Source organism: Pholcus phalangioides, unplaced genomic scaffold (genome assembly GCF_987345545.1).
Source record: "Pholcus phalangioides strain wild (caught in Gottingen) unplaced genomic scaffold, Ppha-v1.0 ptg000011l_1, whole genome shotgun sequence".
NCBI classification, from domain to species: Eukaryota; Metazoa; Arthropoda; class Arachnida; order Araneae; family Pholcidae; genus Pholcus; species Pholcus phalangioides.
In genome coordinates this window covers 61,540,348-61,564,184 of record NW_028301604.1, presented here as the reverse complement: position 1 = coordinate 61,564,184, position 23,837 = coordinate 61,540,348, and the positions used below count along the sequence as shown (strand labels likewise).

Sequence of the window (23,837 nt, the reverse complement as noted above, 5' to 3'; positions counted from 1 at the left end):
ATGTTCGAGGCAAAACTGAAAGTCAAGAAAAAAAAAGTGCTATGGTTTTGAAACGTTCGAGAGAAAACCTACCTTTTCTTTGTAAGGCCATCAATTTAGTTTTGGGCGTGAAATGTATATGTGCTACGCGGGTGATGTAAAAAAATACATAAAAGAAGCGTTATTCACAACTGAGGCCTCCTATTAGTGGTTACAAGTCATGTTTTTTTATTTTGCTGTAGTTGTTTGTTTACTTCAAATTAATTCGATTTTTTAAGCGATTGACTATCTTTTCTCTTTCCCTTGAAGGGCGAGATATATCACGAGGTTATTGGGTTAAAAAATATTATTTGAGATATTTTTTGTTTCTACATATACCTGAAATATACGAAGGCTAATCCAAAAAATTTTCTCACCTAATGATAAAAAAGAACCATGTCTCAGATACAAATTAAAGGATATTCGTGATAAATTACATAAACAATTTTTTTCCTAAACTTCCATATCAATTTAGACATTTTTCTAATCATACGACCATCTCTTTCCTTTCAAGGTGAAAAATTTCATGTTACTACTATCGCAGTCGTACTGTATTTATGATATCTGCTACAGTACATTATTATCAGAACGAAAAATTAGGCGCCATTTTTTAAAGAAAAAGAATAATTCACTACGGATGAAACAATTTCGTCACAAAATTAATTTATATTGATGGTGCATATTTTTGGATCGCTGTACGTACTAAAAGAGAATGAAACGAGACACAAATTTAAAAGTGAATCTTGTACTAAAACTGTATAAAATCAGCCAATTTTATTTAAAAACTCTAACATAGTATTCCATATAAATTGTTTCCTGACACTGATCCGAAAAAAAAATTTATTTTTCAGCCGTTCTGTAATAAAACACTTCATAATTTTAGAATCAATTTTAATTTTTAATTGTATCACATTTTTTACTGCATCTTTTTACGATACTTCAGAAAATCAATGCATGTATCAAGCTTATTGAGTAATTCTGCATACATGCGCATTTTCATTTTTAATATTAAAAAAAAAAATTTGTGGCTTAATTAATTTTTCACCAAGATAGCAAATGTAGGTCTAAAAATGTCCAAGATTTTTTTCAATTAATCCCAATTTTGTTTCCTTTTGGGAGAAATATTTTATTGACTCGAGGATCACATTTGTTTTACGAAATCTGATACTGCTTGAAAATAAATTTTTTCTAGCACGTCTGAAGTTGTCAAGAAATGATTTGGAATTCATGATGTTTTAAAAAAAACAAAAACAAAAGCTCTCTTCATTATTAATTTCTTAGTTACTGGTTTATAGAGGCAGGTGATTCTGAGTGAAAATGAAGTAGAAAAGTAAGAGTGAAATGGGTACACTTGTTTTATCACAAAATTAATTTATAACTGGTGGAACCTTTTATATTTTTGAACGCCTAACGTAAATCACACCGGCTTTTAAAACTCTCGTGAAATACCCATACGACTGAAGATGAGTGTTTTTCTTCATAACAACGTGACTTGAAATCCATCCGCCGAGTCAAAAAGATCTTGAAAATGTTGATTATTTTGCATCAACAATATGACATTATTATAAGTCTAAAAATAACTTTCGTGAAACAAAAATATAACTTGGGCACCCTATATGTATCGACATCACTAATAGTTGATAGTTAACCTGCTTTTTTTTTACCTCTCTATAACCTAGGTCCTAGGATATATAGGGCCCAATGTGTGTTTCAAACAAGCCATTACACAGCACAACTGAAGCAAGTGACGTTGATAAAATCATCACGATCAACAGTTATACGTGCACCCAACCATCGTCTTACTCGATCCGTGAAATTCACCGAACCCACTAAACGAAGGTGCAACGTTGATTGAAATTGTTGATAAGTTTTCTTTAAGCACCCAATCATTCTTTTTATTCTTTTATATCTCACACTCCCTTCCCCATGATAACAATCAATCAACGGCGTCAGAAAGTTTTCTATGGAAACTCGTTGCTTTCATCCGTAGACCCATTTAAATCCTCATAACCATATATGAAAGATTAGCTGACTCACGGCAGCCAAAATCTCTACCAAGAGCTTCATAATCATCCCTTTTTAAACTGTAGGAAGCTAGTTGATTATAGCTTACCAGTGGGTAGCATTGGTGGGTGAATGGAGTGAACTGAAACAGAAAATTATGCTTTCGGTGGGCTATCATATCCCTCTTCCATCTTCTAACACCTTCTGACAGCGTTTAACCTAGTGTAGGGCCTAGTGGGTGCCGCCAGAGATGGTGGGCTGAATTGGTTAGCAGTCATGTGTTAGTCTGTCTTGTTCTATTAATTTCTCCTACCTGCGACGAGAGACCCTGGAGATCAGTTTAGAGTTTATTTTTCGCCTCTTTACTTCCCACTTTTGACTGAGGATTTCTCTTCTCTTAAGCACTTCTTATTTTTCTTAATATTATTATTTTCTCCTTATAAGCGCCCACATAACAAAGAAATTCTCTCTCTTAATATTTGATTTTTGCCACTACAAAGAGAAATTTACTTCAATAATCGTTGTATGAAATTTACTTTTGAATTTCTTTGATTACCCACAAGCTGTAAGTGATTAGTATTCAAAACTTACTGTAAAAAATCTAAGTTTGTGCAGTGCTAAAAATAAAAATTCTCGAAGATTCAAAGTATGAAAAAAACAAAAGATAAATTACAAAATAATGCGGTTTTTTTAATTTTGGGAAAAAATAGGAAAATTATAGTGTTCATGCTTCAATACCGGCAGGATTAATCATCTCGATCATTATTGTCGCGTCATAATCGTTTTATCATTATTGTCGCACCATGATCTTTTTATGTACACATGGACTAATTAGAATGGAACCTGCAGTTCAAAGCCTGATTCGAATGACTATGCTCTCGCTAAATTCCCGACCCAGACCTACCAAGCAGGGGCGTAGCCAGAAATTTCGTTCGGGGGACCACTTTCATTTCGGGGGGGGGGGGGGAACCAAAGTGATAGAACAATAGATTTTGCCATCTTTTTCCCTTTTTTCGGTCATTTTCTCACATTTCGGGGGCGGACTAGACCCCCCAAGCCCCCCCCCCCCGCTACGCCCTTGCTACCGAGCCGTGAGTTTGTAGGCTGCAAGAGGTAGTATTGCATGATTAAAACAAATCAAAAATATTTGAAGGTAAAATAAGTCATAGAGTAGATGAAATAGTGAAATATAACCCCCAGGTGGTTTTGTTGTAAATACGTAGATATGTAAGCATATTCATCAACTTGTGTAAACTTCTTGGTAGAACTTGGTTGACGTTACACGTATCAGATTTCCCAGCAGGTGTCCTAATCGAATAGCAGCCTAATGGGGGAGCCAACTATTCTCGATCATGCTGTTATTTTGACATTCATTAGCATTTCTTGCTGTAAGTTACCACCAGTGGATAGAAGGAACAAATTTAAATATGGCTATGATAACGGCAGAAAAAATGAAACGCAGTAGTTCAGTAAAAGATGTATTGAAAGAAATCTTTATATAGCATCAACTATTGCAATGATTATTGGTACTTTTAATGACAAAAAAATAGAAACGAGCTGAGAAAATGTTTTGTATGAATGCGAGGTTTATTGCCAGAAATGAAATATAAACTACAGTTTTTTCAAAGCGTAAGAGAAAAATATCGCAGAAAGTAGATGTTAATGGAATGTTTTTGGTTAGTTAATCTTTGAATGATGATTAATGTTTCGAATCCTTTGATATGAAAGCAAGTCACGCTCCGAAAAACCGAAGTATCTCGAAAAACTCTTGAAATATTTCGAATCTATTAGCTTCGATAACTGATCTTTTTTCTTTTAATGGTTTTTGGATTCAATGCATAAACTACTTTTTTGCCGCAAAGTGGTTTTTCTTGTCCCACTGCACGAGAAAGATTGCATATCGCTATCTAAACTGTGTCTCTTCTGTCAGTCATTGCATGTGTGACTGGTGAGATTTTTCCACGGCCTTTTTTTTTTTTTGCTTTTCTAGTCTACCCTAGAGACTTAGTTTATCCTTTCATGTGAATTGCGTTGTTTTTGTTTTTCCCGAAAACGAATTCTACTGACAAGAATGTTTCGAGCCTTTAACAGGGACGTGATCGCTCTCTTTTCAAAATGTTTTTCAAAGAGCCATTTGCTGTCACTGTCTGGCTTCCAATTATTTTTGATGTAGTTTGCGTTTCCGTTCTGATGTTGAATTGCTCGTATTCTTTTTGGATACATTTACTCTTCCCCACGATATCTAATAAAAATAAGTCTAGTAAAACGTCTACCAACGCGTACGTGATTTTCAGATCTTGTGATCGGAAAGAATTCTGTTGTGTTTCCATTTATTAATGAATCAAATACTTTCGTTCAATCGACATCAAACGATATGATCAATTATTTAATTAATCACATTCATCACATTATTTTTAAGGAACTGTCGAAACTATTTCAATGCGTACATCAATTTTTAGTGACTTGTTTAAGCTATTGCAATGAGTACATAAAGTTTTTAAAAAACAATTGGTTTAAATAATGCAATGCTTATCCTCTTCGTTCCAGAGGTACACATGTGTACCTTCATTTTTTAACGGTTTTTAATGGTTTTAATTATGTTTTGTTCAAGTTATGACTTTAGGTATGCGTAAGGGTACCTAACTCAAATGGTCCCAGTAAAGATATCGACCCAAATAATTTAAAAAAAAAATTCTTTTTTAAAGGGCATTTTGACATAAAATAAACACAAATCAATGAAAAAAAATTAAAAAAGGTTGGTTTTGGCTCAGGTTGGAAGAGGTTATGGTAATTTTTGGTGAATACTGTGTTGAATCTACTGCACCTGAAGCTACTGATTCGTGTGTCAATTTTTAAGATATTGTTGAAACTATTGAAACTCTGATATCGAAGCCATTAAATTTTCGCAAAATCGTACAATCAAATTTATTTTGTTGTAAGTAATAATTTGACGTTATTGCCTGAAACTTATTAAACTGAGAGAGAGAGATTTTGAACTCATAACACGCTCAAAATTACGTAGAGTCGTATTTCCGACAAACATACTAAAAGTTTTTTGTTTTTTTTTGGATTATATTTGAAAAATATTTTTTTACCCGTATAATGAAACGATTTTTATACGTTTCGAAAGTGAATTATACTTCGAAACTGCAATGCTTTGTTGTGAAAGCTAGTTATTGATTAAGATAGATGACATAAACTACAGTAAAGGGAATAAACTCACCGATATATAGAGAGTGTGTTATTATCAGTAGTATACCATTACACGTATATCGCTATTCGTGTATCTCGAAAGCCAGTGTTTTAAAGTGGAAGGAGTTTCGTGAAGTTGTTTTTGGGGTATGTGGTATAGAATGATGGAGTAGACAAGAAAAAAAACTTTCAAGAAAAGGGTAAGGAGCGTCACTCTTATCATGGGAAAAAAAAAATTCCCGCGTTTTTTCAAGTTGGAGGAGACCAGCGAGAAGTTTTTAGTTACCAGTTACCTCCCTTGCTCCGTGCGTAGAATACACCTTCGTTGGTATTCAAGGTCAATTCACGGTGAACTCCTTGACCGAAACAGGGCGTCTGTCTTATTTCCATAGTATTTTGATTTATTCAACTTCACGATTTTTTTTGGTACAAAATGACTACTGTTATAATGTGAATAGACTGTCTATGGAATACGTGGTTGAATTTTCCAACGTGCGTTTCTTATCCTGTACTTGAACAGACTCGGAGGAGCCCTGGAGAAAATTTGGCGAATGGGTGGTCGAGAAAATTAGACTACAGTAATTCCCCCGAAGTTACTCTTTATTAGGTGGGACCGACGATAACCGCATGAATCGAATTCGCTAAAGTCGAAATACGATTTTACATGCAAATGCGTATAAATATTTGTTGATTGGGACTAAAATTTAGTAAAAACACCTTTTTTTTCTTCTTACTGTGGTTGTACCACTATGGTACTTTCCTATGACTTCATAAAATTTAATTTGCCTTGTGACTGCAATCTGGTTCTCAAGAAAAACTGTATTCCCTAAAATCTGTGCAAAATTCTTGAAAATGTTCGCCACTCGTGCGAACGAAACGTCGAAAGACAAAAACTACTTCACGTCGGCCGAAAACTTTTAAACTTAATTCTAATTTACACGATGGCCACGAAAGCCTTTTTTGTTTCATTAAATGCTTTGAATGTTTGACACTATCTTTTTCCACCGAAAAAAGAAGAGCTACTCGTGTTTGGAGGCAAGGAAACAACTGTAGCCCGTAGGTGGGGATTAATTAAGAGTTCCAGTTAAGGTCCATTGAGCTAATTTGTTTCTTAAGGCTGGCAATAACGTTGGACTTGAGGTACGCAATTGTGACTTCTGCAAAAATGTCAGGTATCAAGCCTTGAAATTCCATTCCTAAATAAGCGACAAAGTTTCATCTTTATATACCTTTCAAATCAGTGTAGTTTGGTTATATATGATGTTCGATCGAATAAAACAGCTTTTGCTGGATTATCACTTAATAATCTTTACTACATCAGCAATAATACCGTGATTATGCTTGACTTACACAAATGTGCATGTTTCATAAAAAAATCACGTAACTCCGAAGTCGTGCAACTCGGAGTGGACTAAGTTGGGGTATTACTGTATAAGCGAGGGTGCAAGGGGTGCGGTGCACCCGGGTGGTAGGTTGTAAGGAGCAGCAGCTTGGGTTTAGTCAGACACATAAATTTTTAAAAATTGGCAATATAAAAATGACATCATGCCTTGACGACGAAGATGTTAAGAAAATTTGAGGGAACAGACAGGACCTGGGACCATAATACCGGAAACAAGAATGTACTCTATCACAAAGGGCAAGTGTGCATTTTTGAGCTCCCACCCCGTAATTTTTCCGGAACAGTTAAATAAAGGCAAAAGAAGAATTCGACTTCGCACTTGTACGGTCCCTGGAGCTCCAGAAACGCCTTTGAAAGGAACTTCTTAACTTTTTAAGTGGCATTGACGAAATATCTCGTCTCCCTAAAAGCCTTTTATTTTAGCATTGACAAGTCCAAATATTTTGTAAAGTTTATTTCTCTGTAGAGTACTTTATTCTATACCCCTTAGTTTGCACCTTCTGAAAATCGAAAGAAAGCCTAGTTTATTAAAAAAATATATGACATTTTTTTAAAGCGGGTTTAGTAATTTCTGCTATGCCGCTTGAAGTGATAACAGCAATCGTTTTGTTGTACTGCCTCTTCCTAGGGTAAATGTATGGCTTATCAATAAGTTTTTTTTTGTGGATTAAGTCACCTGACAAAATTAATATAAAATACTCCTACATCAAAAAGGTATTGAAAATCTTTAAAAGCGAGACGAATGATCACGTACATTTTGCTCGGTAAACAATGATGTGAGGTTTTGTACTAAGAAAAAAATCGGATTTTTCCCAAGGTTCCCTAGCATAAAGCCCTAAAGACCAGCAAGACTCCTGTCAGGGTGGTGTTAAGGGTAGCACATGAGGCTTTGCACCCGGGCGGCAGGTAAGCTCGATGCGTCTCTCGTATAACGGGAGGAGAACGGCAACTCATTGTGTGTTAGTTTCAACTCATCTAAAATTAGTTTCATATAGTTTATTATATTCATTCAATCTACTATTAGTTTCATATAGTTTATTATATTCATTCAATCTACTATTAGTTTCATATAGTTTATTATATTCATTTAATCTATTAGTTTCATATAGTTTATTATATATTCATTCAATCTATCAGTTTCATATAGTTTATTATATATTCATTCAATCTATTAGTTTCAAATAGTCAGTTTCAATTCATTGTTTAAGTTTACAAATGCGCATACAGTAGGAAAAGTAAAAACTATTCATTTAAGCTTTTGAGAAAAAAAACCAACTTATTTGATAGATTTCGATCCGAATGGTTTTTTCCTTTTAATCGTAGATTTCTGTTTATTTGTAAAAATTAACTCATTTTTTCTTAGAATATTTTTCAATTGGTTTCTACATTGATTTTATACTATATCAGTCGTTTTGATAGCTTTTTTCTCGATAAAATTCGAATCTGTCATTTGGAATGGAATCATCTCTCGTGACGTTTATATATATATATATATATATATATATATATATATATATATATATATATATATATATATATATATATATATATATATATATATATATATATATATATATATATATATATTTCTTGTTTTTTTTACCAACATCTGCCACTTGGTCAACTTTTAGAAATTTTTTTTTTTTTTGCTACACTGGGTGGTAAAAGAGGATTAGTTTTTGGCGGGAAAGCCAAGGGGTTCTTTTTGGAATATCTAGTATGTGTGATGGAGCTGTTTTTCTTAACTTTTTTCTTCATTGTTTTTCTTATTTCTGAGAAAAACCGGTTGTTGTTGGCGTGCTTCCAATATAGATGAGTTTTACGCACGCATGCGCTTCTGAAGTCCGTTCAAGCACGTAACTAGACGAGAGCAACACAACTTGGCGGCTTATTGCAGTCTCTCTCATTGGTAGGTGGTTTTGGTCAAACCTTTTCCAGAAACCGCCGAAAACAAAATCTGAAAACGCAAAGAACTTTTTACGGTTTCCATACTATTTCGACCAAAATTAATCCAAAGGCGATTTTTTTTACATTGTCATTGTTTTTTTTTTTGTTTTTTTTTGAGCAAGCAGAGAGTAAATGGAATTTGATTTCATATAATGTATCCAGACCCGTAACTAGGCTGGGGCAAACAGGGCGATTTCCAGGCGCCCCGAGCCGAATGGGCGGGGGGGCCATACAAAGGAAAAAGTACACTTATTTTCCTTATTTCTTGGAAATTTTGACTTCCTTGTTTGAAATAATCTGCAAGAGAGACTAGCTTCCAAAACGAATCGTTGAAAAAATGAGGTTGGGAGGGTGAACCCCCACTTTTCTGAACATAACCCTTTCCATTGGCCCAAAGAAAAAGTCATCCCCGGAGTCCCGAGAAGGCCCTCTACGGCCCTGAATGTATCCTGCTTTTTTTTTGTCAACCTTTTTTTCTACACTTTCAAAAGATAATGCTGGTTAAAAACAATGAATTAAATAACTGATCCTATTCGTTAAAATAAATAAACAGTATGTAAATTATTCAGTGTGTTACGTGCAGTGGCGTCTTTACTGGTCAACGAGTCCTCGGGTACAAGACAAATTCGAACAGGGGCTAGAAATCTTAGACATTTTTTATTTGTTTGAATTATAATTATTCTGTATTTCTCACGTCAATATTTAGTTTTATTTTCTGTGAATTCGATTCAATGTTCCCCCTCTGAGAGACATTTTTCAAAACAAAATTGAGCAGGGGCCTAAAAAAATTTTACGTTCATGGGCCTCTGAAATTGTCAAGATGGCCGTCGTTAGGTGGTTATTCTCTGCGAACTCAAGATTCTTCAATAAAATAAGCTGCAAAGTACATATCCTATACTATAAGAGTTTTCAAATTTTGTATCCGAGGGCCTCATCAATATTTACGTGAAGTTACGTGGGCCACATTTAATGAGAAGGGTGAATCACAGGGGCTGAGTAGCCCCCCTCTTGGCGACTATACAATGAGTTGTTATGGTAAAATTTGAATTCATTTTGCAAAAAAAAAAAAAATTATAATTACCAATAATAATTACACAATCATTAATTATTAAGCAATCATTAATTAATTTGATAAATTTTGATCACTCTGAGAGTTTTGTAGAACAATACCCAGGACAGGACTATCAGCTTGATGTTGAAAAAACCCAACTTTCATCTTGAAATAGCGAATTCCCAAACACAAATTTATTCCAAGGTAATCGGCCACTATTGGTCAGTAAGAATTCTGGTCAAGGTTTGATTTTTCTGTATATGTACCAACAAAGAATGTCCGAAATTGATGAGAATTATATGATTAAAGTTTCAGACAGTGGAAAGCTGATTTCATTTTTCACAAATCAGTCGTCGGCGGACCACGAGTTCAAGACCCCTACTATACTACCTATATAAGCTGCAATCTATTTTCAGAACTTAAAAAATATAAAAAGTACAGTAGGCATTTATATATGATACGAAATACAATTATAGTATTCTGATGAAAACAAAAAGCATCAGAGAAAAAAGAAAAATGTATTGATTCGGATGAATATAAATGCATCAATTATAACCCTTTGTCTACTACATTATGAAAGTAGAATAATAAAAAAAAAGATAATAAATGAAAATAAAAGTAAAAATATAATGATAGTAATAAATAATTATTATGTAAATTATCTGGTAGGTCCTTTTAGCTCTAAGTAAAGACAAAAAAAAGAAAAAGAAGAAAGGCTTTTTCAAACAATTAGTCAGTACATAACAAACTATCTGACAATGTAAGCACATTTGGGTGCTTGTAACAATGCAGATCCATCAAAATCATTATTTCCAACATTAACCATATTGCATGATCCAAAAGTAATACCTTTTCCCAGACATGTTACATAAAAAATTTAATTTGACAAGATGAACAAATTATTAATGTATTTTTATCATTAGTTAGAAAATAAATATGAACAATGTTTATTCATAATTACATCGTTAGGAATCACAATTACTTTCATTCATTACATCAGAAGCATTTCTTTGAAAAGATTTCTTACTAGCTTTTGCGTATATTCTAACCATGATTGCTAAAAAAAGATGTCTTGAAACATCTTTTGATAAATTTAAAAAAAATGTATGATTGTTGAAAAGAAAACATTTAAAATTGATTTACAAATTTTGAAATGGATTCAAAGAAGTGTAAAGTTCTCACGCGCGTGCGCGCGTCAATATATTTCACGTCGTAAGCACCGCACCTGGGAGCTGAGACTATTTGAGCCCCCCCCCCCCCCCCCATGAATATATAATTCAACACCCTCTCCTCCTGCATACGAGCTTGTGTCCCGTATGTACGGGACGTCTGGCAATTTTCAGTTCCCTCCAATGTTTTATCCATGTCGGTGCCTCTGTTTCACGTGTCATTTTAATTACCTAATTTTAAAATATTGAGTGACGGAAAAGTGACGTTTTCATCATCATTATCCGGGTAAACGTCATTTTACAGAATATAAGAAACCTAGAAAAAGAATTTATACTTCAAAAAAAAAATTCATTAATAATATCTGTAAATATGCAGTAAAACCTCGATATGTCGTCGCTCGAGTTATCGAGAAATTTTGACAGCTTAAGCCGAGTGACGACTTGAGTAAAGTGCCGTAAGTTTCAGTTTCAATGTGCTAGTGTGGATATCGTATAAATTTAAAATGTTACAACATTTATCAAAACATGAATTAAAACTACAATATTGAGAAAGTTTATAGATAATAAAAGAAAAAATAACGAGTTTTTTAACATTCAACTCATATGGTAACATTCAACTTGTATATGGTGAGATAGATGGCTTTTTCTCAGCCCGAGATATCAAGGAAACAGGTATTTTCCGGATATTTTTGCTGTGGTTATCTCGGAAAGGGGTCTAGGTCAATTCGTCGCGATCAACTTGTCGCACGACAATTCGTCGCAATCAATTTGTCGCAGCGTCAATTCGTCGTGCTACAAACTCGTCGCGGTACAAATTTGTCGCAGAGTCAGTTCGTCGCGGTACAAATTTGTCGCAGAGTCAGTTCGTCGCGGTGAAAATTTGTCGCAGACTCATTTCGTCGCGGTACAAATTTGTCGCAGAGTCAGTTCGTCGCGGTACAAATTTGTCGCAGAATCAGTTCGTCGCGGTACGAATTTGTCGCAGAATCAGTTCGTCGCGGTACAAATTTGTCGCAGAGTCAGTACGCCGATCAAATAAATTTTCAAAATTAAATTTTCACCGCATAAGCCGCACTCCCGCTTTCTGGCGGGATCTCCATTTCTCGCAGCGAGGGGCGTTGGGCGAACACACCAAGATGATAAATTACGATAAAATAAATTTTCAAAATTAAATTTTCACCGTATAAGCCGCACTCCCGCTTTCTGGCGGGAACTCCATTTCTCACAGCGAGTGGCGTTGGGCGAACACACCAAGATGATAAATTACGATAAAATAAATTTTCAAAATTAAATTTTCACCGTATAAGCCGCACTCCCGCTTTCTGGCGGGATCTCCATTTCTCGCAGCGAGTGGCGTTGGGCGAACACACCAAGATGATAAATTACGATAAAATAAATTTTCAAAATTAAATTTTCACCGTATAAGCCGCACTCCCGCTTTCTGGCGGGATCTCCATTTCTCACAGCGAGTGGCGTTGGGCGAACACACCAAGATGATAAATTACGATAAAATAAATTTTCAAAATTAAATTTTCACCGTATAAGCCGCACTCCCGCTTTCTGGCGGGATCTCCATTTCTCGCAGCGAGTGGCGTTGGGCGAACACACCAAGATGATAAATTACGATAAAATAAATTTTCAAAATTAAATTTTCACCGTATAAGCCGCACTCCCGCTTTCTGGCGGGATCTCCATTTCTCGCAGCGAGGGGTGTTGCGGGAACACACCAAGATGATAAATTAGGATCAATGCCCATCCCAAAGCACAATTTGCCTAAGGGGTCATTCAAGTATTACGTCAGGATCGGGGAGGGAGTTTCGGATTTGTTGACTTTTGATGGCGGGGGGGGGGGGGTTGAAGGTCGCTTACGTCATCAACCACCCCTTTTTGAAGATATGAAATATTCTAAGCTTCTGGTGAAATTTTGCTGACGGGGGAGGGGATGGGGGTCAGTGTTTTGCTGATTTTTGCTGACAAGGGGGAGGGGGTCAAAAATGGCTGAAAATCTGCTCACGTAATACTTGAATGGCCCTAATTCACTATTGAATATGTATCTGCCATGTAGGGAATACATCTTTGAGGAATTTTTTACCGACAATATATCTAAGGCTAGCATTACACTATGAAAGTGTTCTAAAAGTCCTTTTATAAAACTTGAAAAATTCAACCAATAAGATTATCGGTTGCATTTGCTCGAATGTAACCTATGAACTTTATTGGTTGGATTTTTTGAGTTTTTAACTTGAGCAACTTATCCGGTGCAAATTAAATTTTGAAAATGTATGTGATCGCAATTTATCATCTCGGTGTGCGCCCCAACTCCCCTCGCTACGAGTAATGCAAATCTCGAGAGAAAGCGACAAGTGTGGCTTATCCGGTGAAAATGAAATATTAATTAAATTAAATTATTAATTATTTCAGGTTCTTGTGGAGATACTGTAGTGGTTAATGTTGGTGGGAGTCTCGATTCCACATGGGACAGATACAAGTTTACACTTAAAGACAGCCTCCGCTGTACTGTAATTTGGGGAATATCATAAACACCGACATTTTTTTACAGAATTTTAAAATTTTATCATAGAAAAAATGATTTTTTTAACATTTACAATAATTAAATAATAAAACATTAATATCAATTGTAATTTTAATTTCGATGTAATTTCGATGATTTTTTTCGAAATGACAAAAAAAAAAATTTAGTAAACTGTGTGCATTTCTTGATGGAAAAAAACTTTTCTTCATGTTTATTTTTTCACGTATGAGACAAAAAAACCTACATACAGATCGCGTGACGAGTTGACTCTGCGATAAATTGACGTCCCGACGAATTGGTTACACGACAAATTGTCACTGCGACGAATTTGTACCGCGACGAATTGGCTCTGCGACGAATTTGTACCGCGACGAATTGGCTCTGCGACGAATTTGTACCGCGACGAATTTGTATCGCGACGAATTTGTACCGCGACGAATTTGTATCGCGACGAATTGGCTCTGCGACGAATTTGTACCGCGACGAATTGGCACTGCGACAAATTGATGCGCGACGAGTTGAGCGCGACAAGTTGATTGCGACAAATTGACCGGCTACGCTCGGAAAGAAAAGCCACCACGTCTCCGCCGGGACTCGAACTGTTTCCTTGATATCTCGGGCTGAGAAAAAACCACCTATCTCACTCTAAACCGTCCCACCCGGGGGACATTTCCTGAAGTTAAGAGAGGCTGCTAATGCCTTTACTTCAGCGTCTCACGCCACAGTGCGTGAAATAAGGAAGGCAGGGTCTTGTCTCCAGTGGTGTAGATGGTAGCATGCTTGCCCGGTATGCAAGAGGGCCCGGGTTCGAGTCCCGGCAGAGGCGTGGTGACTTTTCTTTCCGAGTTCACCTCAGCAAAAATATCCGGAAAATAACTGTTTCCTTGTAACTATATATGGTTAAATACATTGGTAAACTTACCATTTATATCAGCAGTTTTTTAATTTGTACTAATCAGAGCAAATGTTAGAATAGTTAGCATTTCTCTAAAACACAATTAATGCACATTAATTATATACTGTATGTACAAGATACTTTTAGTGATTTGAATTTTTTATCAGTAGTTCAAGGTGCAAATGTGAGGTGATCTCGAACTCGAGGCCAAATTTTGGCTTGAGGGGTCTCTGGGCAGGGCAAAACAGACATTAGAGAACATTCTCAACTGGGGAAAAATGTCTGGTATTATCAAAAAGATCTTTTGTTTTAATTTGAAGCCCCATATTCATGGAGGCCCATGCAAGAATTCGGTCCAGCTCGAGCAGTCCCTAACGCTTCAAAACTCGGAAAATAGACTTCTTCGATGTCCCTCTCTTTAATTGAGTTGCTTCGTTTTGGTATGTAAGGCTTTTATGGTAACTTTTGAACATATAGCAGTGTTGTTATGGAACATTTTCTTCACAGGAAAAAAGCCATAGAAATCATCTGTTCCGCTCTCTCAAACTTTTCCATTACGGCGAATTCCATTACCGGACTTAGCGGCGAGTAAACGAGGGCTTAATAACATTGTTATCTATGAAAGCCTAGACGGGACCGAAGAAAAATGACGACTTATTAAGGTGATGACTTACCGAGGTTTTACTGTACTTACGGATAATTGAATAAACTCATAAAACGTTACAAAATTTATTGTTAAAAATATTTTGATGTAAAGAAAAACAATGTTAAAGAAATACGTAAAAAATATGTGACAAAAATGCATAAAAAACTATGTAACAAATAATCAAAATACTATTTCTAATTGAAAAATATTTGAAAAAAAAAAGAAGTTAAATGGCGATTTTTTTTAAGTATATATAATTTCTGAATATAAAAAGAATTCATTTTCAATCAATAATTTTAAATTAAACCAGTTCGTACAAAACGATAGCTTTCATATCGAATTTCTGTCAAGATTTATAAAAACTGAAATCTTTAATTCAATACAAATGTAATGATAATGTAAGATTAATAATATAACATCGAGTTTAAATAAAATTTGGCGACAAATAAGTTGCCCTGGCGCCGTTTGGCGAGAGCGCGCGAGGGTATTCGGCTTCTTTTTCTTCTTCATGTTTCTATGCTAACCTAAAAGTTGTAAAGCTTGACTCTCAGTGCTGAAATGGGAGCCGTGATTTTACCCTCGAGCAAAATAATATGTTGAAAGATGTTGCGAAGCAACGATGATTTCTTAGTAAGACTGAGAAATATTAAAATTCGTTAAAATACACGGATACGATTTGATTCATCGAAAAAAGAAAAAAAATGCATTGTTTACATGAGTGTGGTTGTGCGCTATAGTGGATCGTTACCTGTTTTTTCTGCGCACCTTGATGTTGGATTTGTGGTTGCGTAGCAACCATGAAGGCGTCTTGCTTACCCCGGTAAGTCTCGGAATTTGAATTTTTCATATCCATTTGTCCTAGTTGAAGTGATATTAAACTTTGAAAATATGCTTCGTTAATGCAATGTTCCTATATCTGTTCGGTAAGTTTGTTTCTGCATATAAATCGAAATAAAAAATTGTTAAACATAAAAAATTGGACGCAGAGTCCCATTTTGACTTGATGTGGCCCTGGGTAAAGCAGGCATTGGGAGAGAGAGAGTCTTTCTCTATCCACGACTGTGGTCAAAAGATGTTTTACTAGCTAGAAAATATATATTGTTCAAATCAGTGTTTCTAAACCTGGGGCCATATGGCCCACTTGCGGTCCTGAGATACTACAGGGGGGGAAGGGGCTACAGGTGAAAGTAAAGTTGAAGGGGAGCCATCACAGTCTGCTGAGGGGGGTCACACAATGCACTGTGAAAAAGAAATTCTGATGTAAAGAAATAAAGCTCGAGTGAAATGTGGTGGGGGGGGGGGATGTGACTACATGCAGAATGAAGCATTAGCAAGGACCATTTTAACACAAGAGCCCACCCGGACACAGCCCGGGACCTTGAGTGCGTGGCAGGGCCAATGGTATTTGATACAATTTTGTTCGAGAATAAGTATGTGAATTTGTATACAGGTACTCCCAAACAATTAGGGGGGCCCTGTTTGTGAATATGGCTCTGCATAAAACCAGGGCCATGCTAATACATAGGCCCATCCAGGCATGTCCCTGAGCCTGATGTCCATAGTGAGTTCTACATGGTGAGATCTGGTACCGTGATTTGCGAGAGTAAACGTAAATACGAAATACGAAGCTATTTGGGGGGGGGGGGGGGGCTCCAGCAGAGCCGTAACTAAGATTTTTGCAGCACGGGGCAAACTTGATAATGCCGCTCCCACAACTTTAAAATTCGATTAGTTTATAACGGTGTTCTTTGTTCCCCACCAAAAACTGCCCCCCCCCACTAAATTTTTCCGCCCGGGCAGTTGCCCTTCGTCCCCCTCTAGTTCCGGCCCTTGTGCTCCAGAACATCTTTTTTTCCTGAGGGCACGTGGTGTTGATACAGCACTACATAGAACTCCTCCCTCTCCCCACCAAAACCCTCACTGAATCATGGGTGCAGATACGGATATGGGATCCCCCCCCCCCCAGCGTCAATGGCAGAGCCGATTGATATAATGTATATTCATATTTATGAATTGACATCATCATCACGCCCCCCCCCCAGCCTTTCAAGTCTAGTACGCCTATGCACTGAATCAGGGGTTAGCCTTACTCACGAAAATTTTCTTCAATTCAATAAGCAAGAAGGGTCTCGCTCATTAGGGGGGGGGGCATGTGTGGATATATATAAGGCAACGAGCCACAAAAAAGTCTGGTCCAAAGCGGGCCATAGGTGAAAAAAGTTCAAGAAACCCTGGTTCAAATTTTGGGGTTCTCGAATAATTATTATGTGGAAAAATAATTTCAAACAAAAAATGTAGTGGAAGGAACCTGGAAAAATGCCCTGCTTACTTACACAGAATTCAGGCCAAGAGAGATTGACAGTCCATGTTTGAAAAAGTTATTGTTATCATTTTTATGAATTCAAAATTAGCTTAGCGACTAAGAATCTGTACTGTTTCGATTTATTGATATTGTTAAAATTATTATATTTTTTATAATGTTATTCTCAAGGCCCTTACATCTTGGAGTCAAGCTACTGGACCCAGGCACTCTCACCAGCCGCTTTATAATAAAATTTTAGTGTAAAAAAAGATTCGTTCCCGGACGAATCCCATCCCTGGGATGGAGCGTTTTCAGTGGCTCCCCCTCGCCATGTATGGGGACATAGTTATTCTCTTGAGATATGGTATCACGTCTAACTTTACTTTAGGTCAGTGGTTCTCAAACGTTTTTCACCTGCGGCTCCCTTGCCCGATTCGTGGTTCACTGCGACTCCCCAGAATAGTTTGATAGGTACTGTTTTCCTTCATAAAATAGCCACTTCAGTGCATGAATAGGCACGCAAATCAATATCTCCTGACAAAGGTTGGTGACTCCCCTTGGAGCCGCGGCGCACACTTTGAGAAACACTGCTTTAGGTGTTAAATTTTTTGAATCATTTTGTATTTGATTGCGTGAACAACTAATTTTTATTACCATTCAAAGTAGCGTTGCTCTAGACTCTAGATCAGTATTATTTTTAATTATGGATTTCCTTCCGAGCGCAAAAAAAAATCATAATTTATTATAATTGTCATGACTCTCTCTCTCCCAAAAAATGTAGGTGCAGGCCCCCCTTCATCCGAGAGTGTGGATCCAACGCGAGGATTTTTAATGGGAACCCCCTTCACACTCCCTTTCTAATATATGGTGTGGGGGGGGGGAGGGTTCACGGAGAATTTCTTCCAGATAAATTTTGATTCTCTAACCTTCAAAAAAGCGAAGAAATTAACAGAAATTGGAAAATACAGCATGTAAAAGTATTTTCTTTCGATATTTTAATTTTTACGGACCCCTATGCCCCCTTCCTGCGTACTCCTCTGGTCACTGCATCAGAACTTACACTTTTCATTCAGTTCCGAATGGCGAAGTCAGTGATTCTCAAGCGGTATGCCGCGGAACTTTCAGTTACCGTGAGATCAACCAAGGTAGTCGTGAGATATTTTGAGGACCGAATTAGTTGGAGTAAATTACTTTGTAGTACACGGAATTTTTATTCATTTGTTCAAGAAGTATTATATTGCACCACAAACTAAAGATAATAATAGTCGTATTCTGTGTACGGTAAAGTTCCAATTCCTGACATTTAAAATGGTTCATAAAACTCATTTGTCATCTTTGGATGAGGAATGAATTCGCACGTAACGCTAAGTTATAACTGAATACTTTTTACAAGGGAAATTACAGCGGATCCCGCTTATAACGTTTAAAAAAAAACATGTTGAAAGAACGTTGTAAGCGGGAAAACGTTTTAAATGGGAAATCTCAATAAGTATTACTAATAGTTGAGAGAGAGAGACCAAGAAAATAAGTCGTACTAAGCGGGAACGTTACAAGCAGGGATCCACTGTATATATTACATCATGGCTGGTGTCATGGGCGGAGGTACACACCCCCCTCCCCCAGCGTCAAAAATAGAGCCGACTGATCTAATGTATATGCGTATATATGAATTGACATCATCATCATCATGTCCCCCCCCCCCCAGACTTTCAAGTCTATGTCCACCTGTGACTAGTGTGGTGTTATAGCCTCTAGAATATATCAGTATACACTCTCCATAGTGTGGGTGATATGGTCAAGACAATGAATCTAAGCGGGTTTCTCAAGATAGTTTAGGGTGTTTCTGAAGTAAATGAAGCTCAGGCAAGGGTGCGCAAGATATTTGCAATTTTAATCTCATTTTTTCTAGAGAGCCGAGAAAATTTTCGGGAGTACCAGGGCTAAACAAACATATTATACCCGTACCCAGACCTGTTTAAACTGAGGGTCATTGCGTTGGCCATTCGACGACAAGACTCAAAATATTTCTTTAATCTTTTATTTTTTTAATAATGAGTTCAATATGATAAACAGTCATTCGTGTCTTTTTATGCTGACAAAAAAAGGCATACTTCATTCCAGGGCATAGCTATAAATTTATTCCGGAGGGGACCAAAGTGGTAGAGAATAATAGATTTAACTATGTTATTTCATAAAAATATCAGTCATTTTATAACATTTCGGAGGGGATGGACCCCTTCCCTCTCCCCTCACTACGGCCTTGTTCCATTCTACCGATGTTACTTTCCAGACTAGATCGCGCTTTGCATTCCTAGCCTTGAATTAAGCTCATTCGAAAAAACCCTTTAAATTTTTTTTTCAATATTTTTAAGGAGCGGTCATGAGATGTTTAAATGTTTTCCATTTTCGCACACAGAAATTGTTCAAATTTTTTTCCTCTGGTATTTCTAAATGAATTTGTGGCTTAAAGAATTGGACATCTACGTTTATTTCCATCTATCGAAGGGGTCAATCACTGTTTGGTTGTTGCTGATGGAATTGTTTTTATGCTGCTGGGAGAGGTGAAATGGACATCCCGTTGTGCACTTAGCGTAAAATCCATTACCGGAAATTCAGTCCTTCGTTGGGGGGTCCATTTCGCTTGAATGGTGCTACAAATCTTCTCGAGCTTTTATTCCAGCCTGAATAATTCAGGAATGTTCTATAATGTTCACGGGATGGTGATTGCAAAGCGCAGATAAAAACCGAGAAATGAGGGAGAGCAACACAAACACACATACGAGAATATATAAATTCCACTTATCTTGCTATTTTCTTTCTTCTTCCTTAAATGTAAGCTTCCAAGAAGAAGGTTTCAAAGGTAGTAAATACTTCCTCGTTTCGGTGAAGTGTAAAATGAGTTATTGTCTTTCCATCATTATCAGTCAATTCTTTTGTATTGAGTATAATGTACGATACTGTAACAACTAAGTACAGTATGTGTGAAAAAGAAACATAAACATTACATGTAAAAAAAATAATATACATACACTGTATATGTATTTTTTGCTGCCAATATTTAACGATAATCAGGTTTATGTTACAGTATATTTTTGATTGTCGTTTAACAGTTTTGAAAGGTGTAAAAATACTGTAAATTGACACTTTCAAATTACCGCAGACAAATAAAATGAGACGCAAATATGAAAGTGAATTTTCTTCCAAAAATTTATGAAATTGACCTAATTTATTATTTATAGCTACTACTGGATAACTTACTTTTGCGCGTAATTAGCAAAAAGTTCTTCCAACTGTCCTATAATAAAAAAAAATTATTATTTTTACTGAAATACAGTGGATCGGTGTGATAGGCACGAAGTCCGTCTAAGCTCTAATTTGAGTTGTGTGTAAAAGTAATACAGTGAAACCTTGCTACAACGATACTAGATATAAAGATAAATCCCTCTGCAATGATATTTTTTCATATCTTGTTTGGAGTTGCCTATCGTCTAGCGTTAAACTCCCCTCGATACAACGATATAACGATATGTTTTAAGATTTAGTAACTGCTGCAACGATATTTTTTATATTCGCTCAAAATCACTTTCAGGATATTTTTAAATTTCTCACCAGTTTTTGTTCTTTCGAGGGCGTTTAATGACATCAGCATTTTACACTATGTAACACTCAGAAAGTGTTAATGAAGTTGCCATGAAGCTACTTCAGCTACTTTCTGTGCAGTACACTAGAAGTATTGTGCGGTAAACCACTTCACAGGGTGAAACAATCAACTGAATTTTATAAATCAAATAATCAATTATAATTTTTTGTTGCGAATAAATACTTATAAATGGTTTTTATGGTGGTACTGACAGTGCCAATTCAGAATAGATGCCAAAAACAGCATAAATTTTACTGCGACTAATGATAATGCTACCTCTCGGTATAACGATTACTCTTCTATAACGATAGAGGAATTTTTTTTGGTCCTTAGAGAGTCGTTATATCAAGGTTTCGCTACACTAGAGCACTTCTTCCTCCCCCTTTTATTTTAAATTTAGCATCACATTTAACGTCAACTGTAATTGGAAATATGGGTTTTATTATTGGTTTTGATGTTTATTCTACAGATAGTATTTAAAAGTTCAAAGGTCCGATGAATCACAATTGCAATTACACAGTGCATACGTCAGATTGCGAAATTGGAGAAATCAGCACGAAAACATCGATTTAAAATCAGCATTGCAATTGCACGTCAAGCTGTAGAAGGGAATTCTTTTGATTTGGGAAACATTTTCCTTGCATTCTCTAGGCATTCTGGTTATAGTAGAACAACATGTGAATGCCCAACAGTATTTGCGTATTATCGTTGATCATTGTACGTACATCTAATAATGTAACTGAGAAAGAATGATTCGTATCTCCCACAAAGCAGAATATACCAAAATTTGCGACGTACGTCAAAGAACAATCTTGGGAAGAATTATAAATAAAGAATGAAGAAATTAACTCTCTTCTCTGTGCAGAAAATAATATTATTACAGAAAGTATTCCGTCAGCCGAGGGCTCATTGCAGAACATTGCAAAGCATTCTATTTTGGAGCGTATCTATACCGAACTGTGGTAATAGAGGTGAAAAATAATCACCAATTGTGTAATACAGCATTCACTTTCACTACTGTCTGTTCGTCTGCGCGTTTATTTTTACTCATGGTCGTTTTTACGCCCGTCTAGAATTACTGCATGCAGTTTCACACATTGTACACCCCCCCCCCCCCCAGACTGGCTAGTTATCAAACTTATTGAGCAATTCTGAAATTGACATCTTATTTTTATTTTAAATATAACTTATTTTATTATTCATCGGGATAAAATGTGGATCTTCAAACGTCCAAGGTTTTATAAAAAAAATAGGTTTTTTTTTAAATATATATTTTATTGTGTTAAGGATCGTTAACGAAATCTGCTTCATTACTGCTTGAAAATAAATTTTCCTAATACATGCTACAAGCGTCTGAAGTTGTCGAGAAGTGATTTGAAATTCATGATCTTTTTTTTCCTGAGGAAAAACAAAAGTCCTCCTCATTATTCATTTTTTAGCTACTGGAATGTAAAGGCAGGCAATTCTGAGTAATCTCACTTTACAAGCATATACAAGGAATCTCTTGTGCTTGTGCCTGGCTGACTGCCAGTGATTATTCCAGGGTAAAAGAAAGACAAGTCAAATGACTGTGGTTAAATAGTCTTTTCACGTCCATGTAGTTCTGCTTTTCAATCGTCTTTTGTATGTCCATTAGTAAATACATTATGAAAGCCTGCCGGCAGGATGTAGTGTGGTCAAGTGGCATCACATTGCCTAGTTTTTTTTCTAGAGCAACTTAGAATGGCCGAATTGTTATCATGAGAACGAATTCGCGATCTTATTAAACGAAACCGTGTCTATTGTCTTTTGTTCAAAGTAACGCGCGTTCATTATAATACTGGGAGAAATTTGTTGTCGCATTTCAAAACTTCTCACACTCTCGTAAAGAACTCTAACTTAAATGGGCCAATTCTCAAATCAGCTTTCCCATGTCATTCAATTCGCAGAATAACTCCGGCATATCTAAATTTGGCTCTGCAGTTCGAGTGTTTCTCTCTTTCAAGCGTGGTTAATGTCTGTAAAGTTGTTGGATATTCTCTTTCTAAACTTTTTTTAATAATTATGTAGTCCTCACCTATTCCCAAGAGATCCGTATTATCTGTCCAGAGAATTTGAACTTGTTTTGTGTAATCATTTCTTTCGAGTTTTATGCCAATGTACTGGATTTTTTTCCCCGAATGTGCTTATAAGATATTGGATGATCATGACTGCATTTAAAATGCGAAAATAAGATTACGATATCAGGCTAAAAATTCTTGGGATATGGGGAAATTATAAACATGGGCTGATTAATTTTTCCTCAGTGATTCCTGCATGTATTGTTAATTGACGAATCAATTAGTTTCAGATGATTTAAATTTACAGACGTTCATTCGTGTTGCTAGAAAACATGTTTTGTACGACCATTTTTAAAAGCTCTCGTTATTATTAGATTATCTGGCTATTCGTCACGGTGTCACAAACACTATGTTAAATATTGATGTGTCTTAACTTCACTTCGAGAAGGACTTTTCTTCTTCAATATTATCTCTTTTTAAAATTCCAATTTCGTTCGTTTCAATGGCAAATGGCTTGTCATTATTTTCGAATCTATAACTTTCATACAAATGGAGTTTTTACGATGGTATATAACCATGACGTATAAAGACAAAGTTACACTTTCTTCGATCGTCATTAGGTGGACATTAATGATAGTGTCGTTCTTGTTGTTGTGGCGACAGACAGCTACAAAGACAATAAGTCCCGTTTCGACTTCCCAAAAACTTTTAACAATGTTTAGTTTGTATTTTAGTGTTATCAGCAAGCAATCAGACCTTGCCGACCTCTCGCTTAATACTTCATTTCACATTTTTTTTTTAATTTCACTTCCTGATTGCGTGTGTGATTTATTTTTGCTGTAGTTCTTTTAATCAGCCTCCCCACTCAACTGTACATGTTAGGACCATTCGGTATCTCTGTAAAACGTCGCGCTTGAGCTCCTGAGTTTGACCGCCGTTGGCGGAACACAATGGCTGACCTCCATCTTTGCTGCTGCATATGTCTATTATTCGCGAGTA

The 23,837-nt window shown here is 36.2% G+C and overlaps 1 protein-coding gene across 2 annotated transcripts in view; it reads left to right on the top strand.

The window, feature by feature from the left end:
• The window catches only part of LOC149080666 (uncharacterized), an 84,626-nt gene that overhangs the window by 24,199 nt on the left and 36,590 nt on the right, over positions 1-23,837 (top strand). Inside the window, exon 1 of one of the 2 annotated variants that reach the window (XM_089239854.1) lies at positions 15,351-15,677. The exons of the other annotated variant lie outside the window; for it this stretch is intronic. The gene's annotated coding sequence lies outside the window, so the exon portion shown is untranslated. Of the gene's footprint in view, positions 1-15,350; positions 15,678-23,837 lie in introns of those variants that run through there. 2 annotated transcript variants of the gene reach the window in all.